This window comes from Balaenoptera physalus (genome assembly GCF_965194825.1).
Source record: "Balaenoptera physalus genome assembly, chromosome: 10".
NCBI lineage: Eukaryota > Metazoa > Chordata > Mammalia > Artiodactyla > Balaenopteridae > Balaenoptera > Balaenoptera physalus.
In genome coordinates, this window is record NC_138889.1 from 10,162,055 (window position 1) to 10,175,084 (window position 13,030).

At 39.8% G+C, this 13,030-nt stretch overlaps 1 protein-coding gene across 1 annotated transcript in view; it reads left to right on the top strand.

The window, feature by feature from the left end:
• The window catches only part of TMEM225 (transmembrane protein 225), a 188,197-nt gene that overhangs the window by 51,196 nt on the left and 123,971 nt on the right, over positions 1-13,030 (top strand). The gene's annotated exons all lie outside the window — the stretch shown is intronic.

Genomic DNA, 13,030 nt, shown 5'->3' on the forward strand with positions numbered 1-13,030 from the left:
GAGAGCAGCAAGCATGGTACCTCCTGAGACAGTGATGTGGAGCTTCTGGGACTTGGACTTTAAGGGATTTGGCCAGGCTGGGTGGAAGACCTCAGAGAACATGTCAAGGTTACGAAGGACAGGATTTGGGAATTATTTCACACACAATCATTCCCGTTTTCAAGCTGTGCTTTTAAAGCAAGAGTAGAGAAGTCTGCCACTCAGGGTGGTCAGCTAAGGATCTGGAGACTCTTTCAGAACCACAGAAAACCTAGTGTTGTAAGTCAGTAATCCGGTTAGCACCACACAGCAGCCAGTCACAGAGGAAACGGCCACTGACTGTTACGGTACCGCTTCTGTTTTCTGTGTGCCTCTCCAGATTAACAGTCTGCCCTTTGTACTTTACTCCAAGCCCCGGGAGGATCCTGTCAATGGGCTCCCTGGCCCCTGGTTTCTGGCTGGGTTGGCATCAGCAGACGAAATCAGAAGGTGAGAGGAGCGTGATACTTGTGATATTTATTTCCTGGAATTCCTTCCAGCTGGGCTACAGTGTCAGGAACTGAATGCCCTGTTTCCTACCTGGTTACAGTAAATGCTCCCTCCTTTGTCTCTTCATGCCAAGGGGTGGCAATGTCTCCTAGCTGTTGCTAGTCTTGGGAGCTCGATCATCCCTTTGTGGTTTCTCTCAATCACCTTTCTGTTTACACCCCTACAAATAGTTCCCTTGTTATCTTTTTCAATCATTTTGTTTCAGTGGATCATCTGTTTTCTGTGGGGACCCTAGCTGACACAACTTCCAGTAAAGGGTGGAAGAGTTGTACAGCTTAAGTTTGTAGACCCACAGCCTAATGGTATTATGTAAAGGGAGGCAGGGTTGCCTTTTGTTTTAAAAGAAAATTGTAAGTGGTAAATATTTTTTTGGTGAAGCAACAATATGTGAAATGCTGTGAAAATACCTTTGATTTATGAGAGTCTCTTTAGGAAAAGTCTCTTCTATTTGGAAAAATGAAGTTTGGATGGATATACAGTTTTGCCCTTTGGACTGTACAGATCAATAAGGGTGAGTTCAAAAGAATGAGAGTGGAATGAGAGAACTGTGCTTTAGACAGCATAGAAAAGACGGATGGACAGTATGGAATCTGGATGACTGGGACAGGGGAGAGGAGGAGAGTAGCATAAAGACCTAGAAAAAGCATAGACTAGGGAATTGGAGGGTAGAATCAAATTTGAACCCTCGCTTTTACTCAGTAGCTATGTGACCTTCACCAAGTTACTTGATGTCTCTGAGCAAATGTTTTCACAGGATTATTAAGAAAATTAAATGGCAAGTGCTCAGCAAATTTAATCTCCATTCCTGCTAGATCTTCTCCTCCTAATGTCAGCACTTCCACTAATTTATTGTGTGACCTTGGGACAACTGCTTCATCTTTCTGGGCTCATGCCTGCTTAAATGAAAAATGATTATGCTCTATCAGATTATTTCTACAATCTATTTACTATATATGTTTATTTGTATATTAAATGGGCAGTACATGTTCATGATAATTAAAATTATTACCAAAAAATAATCAGTGAAAGGACGTCCGCTTCACTCCAATTTTCTGGCCCTTTTGTACCCTCCCTCGGGTCCATCACTATTGCTTATTATATATTTTTAGACAGTCTTTGCACGTATAGTATACGGTACCTGCACATACATACACACAATGTTGCCTTTGTTTTCAAAGTCTATGAGCAGTTGCTTTAAACTGATGAAAATTAATTAGAAGAGGAGGGAATAAGGAATTATTATTGGATAAATAAATTAATAGAAAAGCAGAAAAGATGTATATGAAGGGTCATGGGTAGCCCAAAAGAGGGAGAGAGAAAGGAACACTGTGAAAACAAGGAAGCACCAGCCCTGGTTACAAAAGTGTGTGCCCCAAGACAGAGCTCACAGCAAGAATTTGTTTTTTCTGATCTCTTGCCTTCAATTTGGTTTTCATAATTACGTAAAATTCTACCATGTGGATGTATTATATCCAATGAGCAATTTTCTACTGCTGTATACTATTTTAATATTTCCAAATTATAAATAATGCTTGATTAACAACATTCAATAAATCTTTGAGTCTCCCCCCACCCATTCAGAATATATTCCTAGGCAAGGAATTACTGAATTATACAAGATTCTTGAATTTTATTGCAAAATCCCTTCTTGAAAGTTTACCTCAACTTGCACCCTCACTAGCAGTGTAAACATATCTGGACTGTCTACTTTGGCCAGACTCTGTACTGGTTAAGGGCGGCACTCATGAAAATTTATCATCTTTAATTTTGGTGGTGGTGGTGTTTGTATTATTGTCTCTTCCTTTTACATCTTTTTTTTTCTCTACTTCATAAACTGCTTGTGGTATCGGAATGGGTAAGAAAAGAGGGAGCAAAACTGAAAATGTTTTCTCCATCCTTCTTTTCCTTCCTTATATACTCCTTTTATTTCTTAAATGGCTCTTTCTTGGCTTAATCATATTGCTGGTCATCTTTTTAATTCTAGGAAGGGAACGTACTCTGGAGCCTTTATGTCTGTGATAATCTATCGTGAGGTGTCTTTCTGGAATATCTTTCTTCTACCTCCCCCCCCACCCCACCCCGTTCGTTTCTGCACCTCTGCTCTGTGCTCTCACAGCAGAACACTGCAGTCAATCTATCAAGTGCTGGTCACAATGTAGGGTCCTTGCTCACTTTCTTTTCTGTATCCACCACAAATAAGACTGTAGGTTTTGGGTGAGCAGAGTCCCTGGTGTCCATTTTGAGACAGTCCTACACCCAGCACAGTGCCCAGCACATGCAGAGTGGGGATTTAACAAATATATGTTGGATGCAAGACTGGAGCATCTAGCAGTTTTAGCAGCTGACTTACTAAAGGGGCTTTCCTGTTCTGTCTTCTGGCAACACATTCTTCTCTTCCAGCACACAGATAAACACATGCTTGGCCCCTAATATCCCATCAATGATGCCTTGATGGTATTATTCTTATGTTTAGTCCTGATCCCCAATTTTAGGCACATGCCACCTGGCATCTGTAGCAGGAGCCAGACCCTATCATGATTTGTAAACCACAACTTTACACATCTCTTAAGAGTAAAATGTACTGTGTTATATAAATGTATTGTGTTATATAAAATGTATTGTATTATAGTAAACTCTAAATCACTATCCAATTGAACAGAGGGCTTTGAGGGAAATTTTATAAAATACCAACAGTTGGGCATTCATTTTGTACTCCTCATTTTAACTAATATCCCAGAGACAGCATACTGAAGAAAAATTTGTGCAATACAGAAGTGAATCATTCATGACACTCCCAAATGGGGTATGACACTCCCATTTCCCCCAGAGTAACAGAGACTATAAGGTCGAATGATTGTGTTCAAAAGATAAATACACTTGGAAAAAAGTCACCAAGACCATAACCTGGTTCTTCTTTGCTGACCTTGCAAAGCACCATTTCCTCAGAGCAAAGCTTCCTTTTTCTTTACTCTCACAAATGAATATATTCTATGTCCTCTCAGAATTGCTTCTGGGGACATCTGATAAAACAAGAGTTTTTGAAACTTTGCAAGTTCCTTAGTAATTTATTGGGGACGGTTACTACTTTTTCCTTTGTAATTAAAAGTAAATTGTGAGGAGACATTTTGAAACTATGAAATGTCACGTTCCTTTTCAATCTTTCACACCCTAGTTTTAGCAGCCATTGATGATGCTTGCCTGAATCTGTTACTCTGATGGTTGTAAAATGGAGACTGTCTAACTCCATCAAACCTTTGTTATTTGTTAGCTTGCATTTTGTCAGGAAGAACCTTTATTTCTTCTATATTTATTCAGTCATTCATTTATAGCACTGTGGACTCATACATTCTAATTTTATCCGAGTTATGATTCATTATTGTCATTATTTACTTCGATGCTCAATTTGTCCCTGATTTGTCCAGTGTGACCCTCCTCACACTGGATCTTATGTCCTTTTAATATATCTCCATTAGATTTTGAGCACTTAATTACTTTCTGGCAAAACAATCAGGCTCATCCTGTACTTTCCCTGCCCCAGCACTGGTTCTACATAAAGACAAATGGTGTTTAAGTCTGGGATATGACTATTAGGTGAAATGAGCTGTATTTAATGTAATTCTGCAAGCAGGTATTTAATGGGAGAATATTCGTGTTTGTAAAGTACTCCTTTATATGTTTGCTCTTTGAGGATACCTGTCTATGTACAAGTGAGACTTGCTTTCTGTCAATAGGCCAATGCTCTGCGTCCCAAACCCGATGATTCCAAAGTGTCACTTCTCACCACTTTTTACCTGCTCACATGACAGTTTCCTAGGTTCCCATCAGTGACTTGTGAGACTACATGAAAGGAAGAATTAGGCCTGGAGCGGGAGGAAAAAAAGCCCCGAGACGCTTGTCCACACATTTGGTTGTAGATGCCATTCAGTCTGGCCTCCTTAAAGACATGACTCCTTGTCCCGTTTGCCTCCTTCATTCATGTATCTTGCAATGACTGTGATCTGAGAATGAAGGTGGACAATATTTTCACATTCAAGGAACTCATGTTCTTCAAACAGTAATAATCACATTTTATATAAGTTCTCATTTAGTCTTCCCTACGACTGTATGAGATAATTCTCTCTGCTTTATAGATGGGTAAACTGAGGCTTAAAGACGTTAAGGAACTTGCCTAAGATTGAATAGATAGTAAGCGGTGGAGTAAAGAACTGAATTTAGACTGTCTGACTCTGGTGTCCACACTCCTACCACTCACTGCCTTCCAGAGGCTCAATCTGCATGTGTAAGAAATAGTGATGCACGTATATGCATCTCGTGCCAAGACCAAGGTCTTGCTGCCTTTGAGCTGAACAAGTCCATAATTCACTCTCATTTGAAAACAATTTGCCAAAAAGAAATGTCAAGGGAGACACACTAAAGACTCTTCTCCTTACTCACGGCACTGATCTACTAGGGTCAGTAATATAAACATGTGAGGCCTCCTGGACTATGGCAATATGGATTATGAAGTAATATATTCAGAAAATGTTTATTTGAGGTTATCTTCCCAACCTCAGCTAGGTGATCTAACACATGCAGGGAGCTTAATGCCTGACAGATACAGAAGGTGCTAAATAAATGCTGAATGAATCCTTAGTGAGATCTTAAAATACTAAATTATACAGTGTTTTGTTTTTAATTTTTTAAAATAATTCTTCTTAAATTTGCAAAAGCAATGCTTGAGTGTTGTAAGAATATGTAAATGTATAGGTAAGCAAAAGATTAAAAAATCTATGATCTTGCCACCTAGAGATAACTAACTACTCTTAGGATTTGGGTGTATATTTTTTCAGAATACCTGTGTGTGTGTAGTCGTGATGGCTTAAATTGGTTTGCAAAGACAATACACACATAAACATATACAAACACACAAAAACAGATGTGATCATATTAAGTATGATTTTATAACTTTATTTTTCATTTTGTAACATACTGTAAACAGCTTTCTGTGTGATTAAATATATATGAAAATCATGATTTTTAACGGCTGTACTCATTATGTTTGAAGCTGTAAGGTCAGTGGAATGATGTGAAATGTTTCTGTTAGCTGCACAGAAGGACAACATTGTTTCCTTCTTTTCAAAGAACTTTTTAACAGTGATGTGTTCATCTGAGGATCCTAAATTCCTTTTCTAAGAGTAGCTTTCTCTTTGATTTATTCTCATGTGTGACATTCTGCACATCCCTCCCACCACCTTAGTTCAGGTTTCCTGGTCTCCAGCCCCATCCTTCTCCTTCGCCCTTTACCAAAATTCAAAGGCAAGTCTGGAGATGTCAAGGCTCTCCCATTTTGCTCACCATCGACTACAGTGAAGTCCAAACTCTGGTGCTAACCACTTTGGGCTCCAAATGCGATTCTAGCTTCAATTATGCTTTACTTTCCCTAGTGGGGGAGAAGCCTGTATGTCCCTGGCAGGTAAATGAAGAAGCAACCCTTTCTCTTCCCCCTTATTCTCCCCACTTCTCCCCAAAGGAGAGGATGGTTTATAGCAGGGGTCCCCAACCCCCAGGCCACGGACCACCAGCGGACCGTGGCCTGTTAGGAACCGGGCTGCACAGCAGGAAGTGAGTGGTGCACGAGCAAAGCTTCACCTGACGCTCCCCATCGCTGGCATTACCGCCTGAGCCATCCCCTCCATCGCTCGCATTACCGCCTGAACCATCCCTTACATCACTGGCATTATCCGCCTGAACCATCCCCCCCATCGCTCGCATTACCGCCTGAACCGTATCCCCATCCCCCACAACCCTCTACCCCAGCCCCGTCCGTGGAAAAACTGTCTTCCATGAAACTGGTCCCTGGTGCCAAAAAGGTTGGGGACCGCTGGTTTATAGGACTGATCAGAAATTGGGAGAGTTAACTTATAATGTGGCTTAGTGTGGCCCAGCCCCCTTCCTACAGCCCGCTTCATTTCTAGTTAGGACAGGCACATTCTCAGGATCTCCAATCATCTGTTCCATCTGCAACTCTGTTTCTTTGTTGAGAACACCAACAGTTGTCCAGCTCAGTTTAGACCTGGATTCATAAATTTAGTCTATGGTGTGCAATGAGGGAGCTATAAGGTCCTTGGATGTAGATGTACGTCCAAGCTGGGTCTTCCAATCAACCTTATCAGCAATAAAGCTGGCATTTTTTTTTCCTGTCTGACTTCTGTGTCTAATTTCTCAATTGATTCTGGACTCAGAGAGGGAAGAAGGATATAATTTACTATCATCATTAATCTACCCCAACTACCTCCCACCCGTCTCTGCCATGTATACAATTCAAGTCTGTGTCATTTTCCATTCCCCAAATTTGCAGTGCTTCCCCCGCCACCCCATATGACCTTTAATATTTCCTTTTGTGATTCCCTTTGCCCAGAACATCCTCCTGATTTTCTCTGCTGGTAAACTTCTACTTATCATTCAAGACTAATAGCAATGCCTTTCTAAAACCACATCATAAAGCAGACTGTGTGTTTCCATAGTAACAATGTAATAATTGGAGACTGTTTCCGAATAAAGATCTGTTGCAAAATCAAAGATACACTTTCCATAATACTCTATAAATGATTTTTAAGAGTAAATTATTTTCCACGTTTTACAAGGTGCGCAGAAAGCTATTCCATGTATTGATTTTATAAGGAATTGCAAAGACAACAAAGTGTATATAGAGCCCATGAAAAACAGAACCTTATAATAACAATGACCAATATAAACACACACTAGCAATTTAATCATTAATAAAAATAATTTTTGTGTCATTAGCTTTCTTAGATGTTAAACATAATCCTTATTATTATTATTTGTTTTTGTTGTTATGGCCCACAGAGAATTAAAAAAGCTGGTCAGACAATTAATCAAATGCATTTCTGTTTAGCTAGAAAAGCAGCTTATTAAAGAAAAGAAGAGTCATTGGAGAATTGAAGGTTTAAAAAACTTTGTGTAGGAGTATGAAGAATGGTCTCCAGAATCTGGAATGTTTGTTCATTTTATCCTCTAAACCACATCCAGACAACAGTTCCCTGGAAGGGGAAAAATCATTCAAAATGAAGAAAATCTCTGAGAGTTTGTTACACCCTTTTAAGAAAGTGATTTTGGCGGGTGTGTCTGCCTTCATCACAGGGATGTGAGAAAGCTGCCCCACAGCCTGGAATGCTTTCCCTGCATCCACTCCCCGCCCACGTTCCCCTTAATCTCCAGTCCCTATTCGACCAGCCAGGGTTCTTGACTGCAGACAGCAGACATTGATTCTGGTTAACTTCTTCAAAAAAGGGAGTTGTCAAGAAATGGGGTGGTTCACAGAATCTTAGAGCAGACTGAGGAACCAGTTTTTGGAGTCAGGCAGCAACCAGGGGAAGCCAGGTGGTGGAATTACAGCCAAGTTACACCTCAGAACCATCTGGTTAGGCTGAGCTGGCTGCTCCTGCTGGTGCCACCAACACCTGATGTTTGTTACTGACTGATCGATTTTTTTTTGTCTTTCCTTGTGCCAAAAAGAAATATAAGTTGTTCTTGTTTCTTGTGTCACTTGCCCCAGACTCAGAGACCTGCATGGGAACATCTGAGCTGAGCTCAGGTCTTATGTTCTCTGGAGAGATTTCACGGAAATAGGCCAAGTCCTGGCTCCATCCAAGGCTCACACAAGGGCAGATTCCCAAATGCAGAAGGAGTGCCAATGCTGGACAGTCACAAACAAACAACTATTTTTATCCCTACTTACTTTTTGGTTTTAAACCTGAATTTCACTTCCTCAGGGAGGCCTTCCCTGACCCTCCATTAAATGGGTTCATAGCACCCCATAACTCCTTTCTGGCACACTTACTGTATTTCTAATTGATTATTAGAAGTATCTGTTTATTCTAGGTTTCTCCATATAAATTATATGTTTGAAAGAACAGGGACTATGTGCAACTGTTTCCACTGTTGCTTTATTTTTAGTGCAAAACACAGGGCTTAGAATGTGGTAAATGCTCTCTATATATCTGTCGGACCTTCTTTACTTCTACATTTCTTGGGTTCTATTTCTAAATGATAGTTATTTCCCCATCCCCCTAGCTGATGTTGACTTCTGGATAATTTCTACTCTCCAAGTTACTTATTTTCTCTTTACCTGTGTCTAATAGGTTGTTTAACATATTCATAGAGTTGCTAATTTCAACAATCATGTTTTTATTTCTAGAAGTTCTATTTGAGGGAATTCCCTGGTTTGGGAACTAAGATCGCACAAGCTGTGCGGTGTGGCAAATAAATAAATAAATAAAGTTCTATTTGAGTCTTTAAAAAAATATGCCTTGTCAATTTTGATTTTTCCTTCAGTATACTTTCAATTTGTTTTTTTTTTTCCTTTGAATACATCAAGTACATTTTTTTTGTATTCTGTCCCTGATAAGCCTAATAATTTTGCAGGTCTGGTTGTACAGACTGTGATTTTTCATTTATGGTGATTCTCATCCTGGTGGCTTATTTTGTGTTTGTTTAGTGATTTTCATTAAGAGCTTATGATCCTTGGATATTTATCTGGGGAAATTCTTTGATATCTTGATTTAAACTGTATTTTTCCAGGAAGGATTTTTTTTTTTTTTTGGTTATATATGTAATATGAATTTTCTACCTAAAACACAGAGGTGGTTAGAACTTTTCAGGGGATATTTTATTTCTTTTTCTGCCCTTCTAGAGCCAAGGCCAAGACAGATACATATCTCTGCCCTCTTCCTATGTGAGCTTTTTTCTTCCTCTAATTAAGCCATGGAAGATGTTCCCCTTTGGGGATCTAGTATTATGCATCAATAGGTTCCAAACTCCCAACCTGCTTGATTCCCAGGCTTTATCTCTTATGTCCTGCATAGGCAACCCAATTAAACTCTGACTCTGGGCCACAGGGCATCTACTAGTTCCCAAAGGGCAAACCCCAGGTCCAGTGCTTGTGCACCCCTCTGGATTATTACTTCCTTATTTTTTCTCTTTTGCTCTCACAGGAATTCACTTAGTTTCTGCCAGTTCAAAAATTAACAAATAGATGATTTTTATATTTTTTTCTGAATTCTTGGTTTTGTTATATCAGGAGAGATTTTTCTGAATATAAAGTTTGCAAGATTGCTGGAAATAGCTAACCTTCATAAAAACTTGTTGGATGATGAATAAATGAATACACTGACTTCTACTCTAATGAACAGAGATAATTCTTTCTTACTGTTCCATTGCTGGATCATTGCTACACATCTGCTAACCTGTTATTTAAGAGGGGGAAATGCAGTGGGTAAGAAATTATGTACTAGAAAGAAATAACTATTTTCTTCATAAAAATAAACCTCAAAAACATCATCTAAATATGGAACTGGAAAAAGATTCTCTGAGTAGTGAGGGGGAATTAGACCAAGTAATCCTGACCTGTACTAGACACTGTCCTGGCCCCTAGATAGCTTCTGCTCTCCCTCAACATTGGATAAACTGCCATAAACTTTCTGCTTTGTGGTGTTTTTGGAGACAAAGCCAGAGTGTTCCAATATGACTGAGATGCTGGGGATGACAAAAGAGGAATAAGAGTATGGAGAGAGAGAGAGAGGGAGGAAGGAAGGAAGGGAGGGAGAGAGAGAGAAGGAGCGGGGAAGGGGGAGAGAGAGAGAGAAAGTGAAAGCTGTATGCTTTCATGACTGAGTCACAAAGCATCACTTCTGCCATACTCTTGCTCTGAGAAATCCCAACTCCCTGCCTAGATGCAAGGTTAGAAAGCATAGACACCATCTCTTTATGGGAGGAGTGTTAGTTTCATTGTACCAACAGCATGTGGGATGTAAGATGCATGTATGTATGTATGTGTATGTGTGTGCAGGAATGGCCATCTTTGGAGAGAATAATCTGCCACACATGCACAATGTCTAGTTGTTATAGACATAATATTACATAGAAAACATCCAGCATAATGCCAGGTGCTCTGCAGTTGCTCCATATGCATTAATTCTTTTTCCTCTTGATTTCCTCCCTTTTATATGAGAAACAAAAGGGGGTTTTATTTTAAGAGAAATAAGATAGATGAGAAATAAAAAAGGTACTTTTGCATGTGTTATCATACTGAAAGTTGGTAGGTTAGTAAATCTCCGTTTTATAAATTAGGGAATTATGCCTCAAAGATGTTTAGTAATTTTAGTGTTAAAGTAATTCTGCAGGATGATTTATTAAGATATTCATTTGTTTTTGTTCTCCATTTATGTTGTAAGTAAACTTTTAATTGAAGGGTAACATAAGAACACAGTCTGATGAATTTTCACAAACTGAACACATCCATGTAACCAGCACGCCTATCAGAAACAGGACATTGTCAGCAACCCTGAAGCACCCTTCATAGACCTTCCCAGTCACTAGCCCCCAACTGACCAACCATGAATAACTGCTATCTGACTTCTAACATCAAAGATTAGTTTCCTTGCCTTTGAACTTCATATAAATAGAATCATAAAGTATGCCTTCTCTTGTCCTTGGCTTCTTTTCTTCCATAATAGCTTTGTGACGTTTATCTGTTTAACTTTCATGAACCTTTTTGGCATGTTTTTAAGGTATACATGTGTATACTTATTTTTATTCGGTATACATCTAGGAGTATAACTGCTGGGTCAAAATGTATGTATATGTCCAAGTTTGTTAAATACTACTAATCAATTTATTGTACCATATACAGCAATATACAACAATGTTATACCATGGTACCAATGACTGCAATATAGAATTGTACCAATGTTTTATTCCTTGTTCCTATGTAATTCTTCTCTCCCTATTCCCCTTCCACATACTTTAGGCAGGTAACTATGGTTTTAACTTTATTTGCTTTAGGTTTTTTTGCTAGGTATAAATCAGAAGCAGCCTGAAGTTAATGCCCTTCCCATTTTTAAGCCAAAATCTACTGACAAGATAGTACTGGTTGGCCAGGAAGAGTAGGTTCAGTGAAGGAGAACTCTCAGGGTAAGGAGGGTGAAGGACAGAGAGACTCCCTTGCTCAGAAAGCAGATAGAAGTCAGTGGGTCTAGGAGACAGCAGGAGCCAGAGGACCTGGAGAGCTGCTTACGCTCTTTTTAGTAGGGGGACCATATAATTTGTTATCCAAATCCAGACACTTTTGAGAGTGAGAAGGTTTGCTATTAATAATTATACAGGGATAATGGATGTAAATCAGGACTGTTCCAAGCAATCTGGGATTATTTTAGGCAGCTTCAGTGGAAACTTACAAATGTAGTTGCTCACATATCTGAGTATTTCTTAGAATATTCATGTAGCAGATCCCATGGAGAACAATTTTGTCATCTGAAGGATGACAGGATTAAAACCTTTAGGTACATCTCCTGTTAATACCTTAGCCTGCACACATCCATCGAGTAACTTTGTAAAGGGGTGTGTGTGTGTGTGTGTGCGTGTGCTTCTTTGCATATGTGATGTGATATTTTAATCTCCTCATATATAGTAAAAGCCAGCCTATGGCCCTTAGTAGGGCTGAGGGTAGGTGGTGTTTGGGGCGGGGGGTGTCTCCACTGTTCTGAGCAGCTCATGGTGCTAGAAACATTTTGTCTGAGGTGCTTTCCATATCACCTACAAGTCTGACCTAACTTTTTTTTTTTGTCCTATTTTCAAAACTCCCTTTGAAAATTTAGAAATAATGGCTAAAATTAGTTTGGGATCATCCTCTCTTAATGTCAAGTGTAAGTGCCAAGCTTTAATAAAGGAGAGGAAAACTGAGGGTCCCCCCTCCAATTCAACACTAAACAACATGAAGTCCTTGGAGATAAGGAGAAGTTTGAGTAGAACACCTGAGTCCCAAGATGCTAGGTACACATCATCATCCAGGCTGTAAACAAAGACAGTACAATTTCTTCCCTGTAGGGACATATCTCTGAGAAATTCCCAGGGGATTGAAACTGTATCTAATCAGATCCCTGAGATCATCAAGTAGCATAAAGTTCTTCATGATATGCCAGCTGGGGTTCTGGTGAAAATGAGCGTTGCTATTTTTTTTCTCCTAAACTTGATGTATACACCATCTGGGAAAATCCACAAACAGAAATCTTGGTCTGTTCCTAGAGCACCTTGGAGACTGGGGTCTGTAAAAGCTCTGATTCTCAGCACCAAGGGAATCAGAAGAGTTAAAACTTGAGGCTGTCTTCTTTATGCATTAACACCATTTTCTCCTTTGAGATGATGGAAAAAGAGATTGCATAGGGCCCAGGACTGTGGGGGGCAAGGAGGAGGAAGGTGAATGTCTGACTCCCATTCTTCCTGATGGCTTTCTTTTAAACTCACAAATAAGGGGTCTGGGATGTATTGAGCCCTTCCCTACTCTTAACACTGACTCTGGTGTGAAATGCAGTGAAGGCACTGAGAGGAGAAAGGTAGGAGGTGCAAACAGAGGGGACACTCTTGGCTTTCTCCCCATGGCAGGAACCCCGTATCTGGTTGGGAGAGGGAGGCAGGACGAATGGAGACAATGGGGACAGGAGAGCTC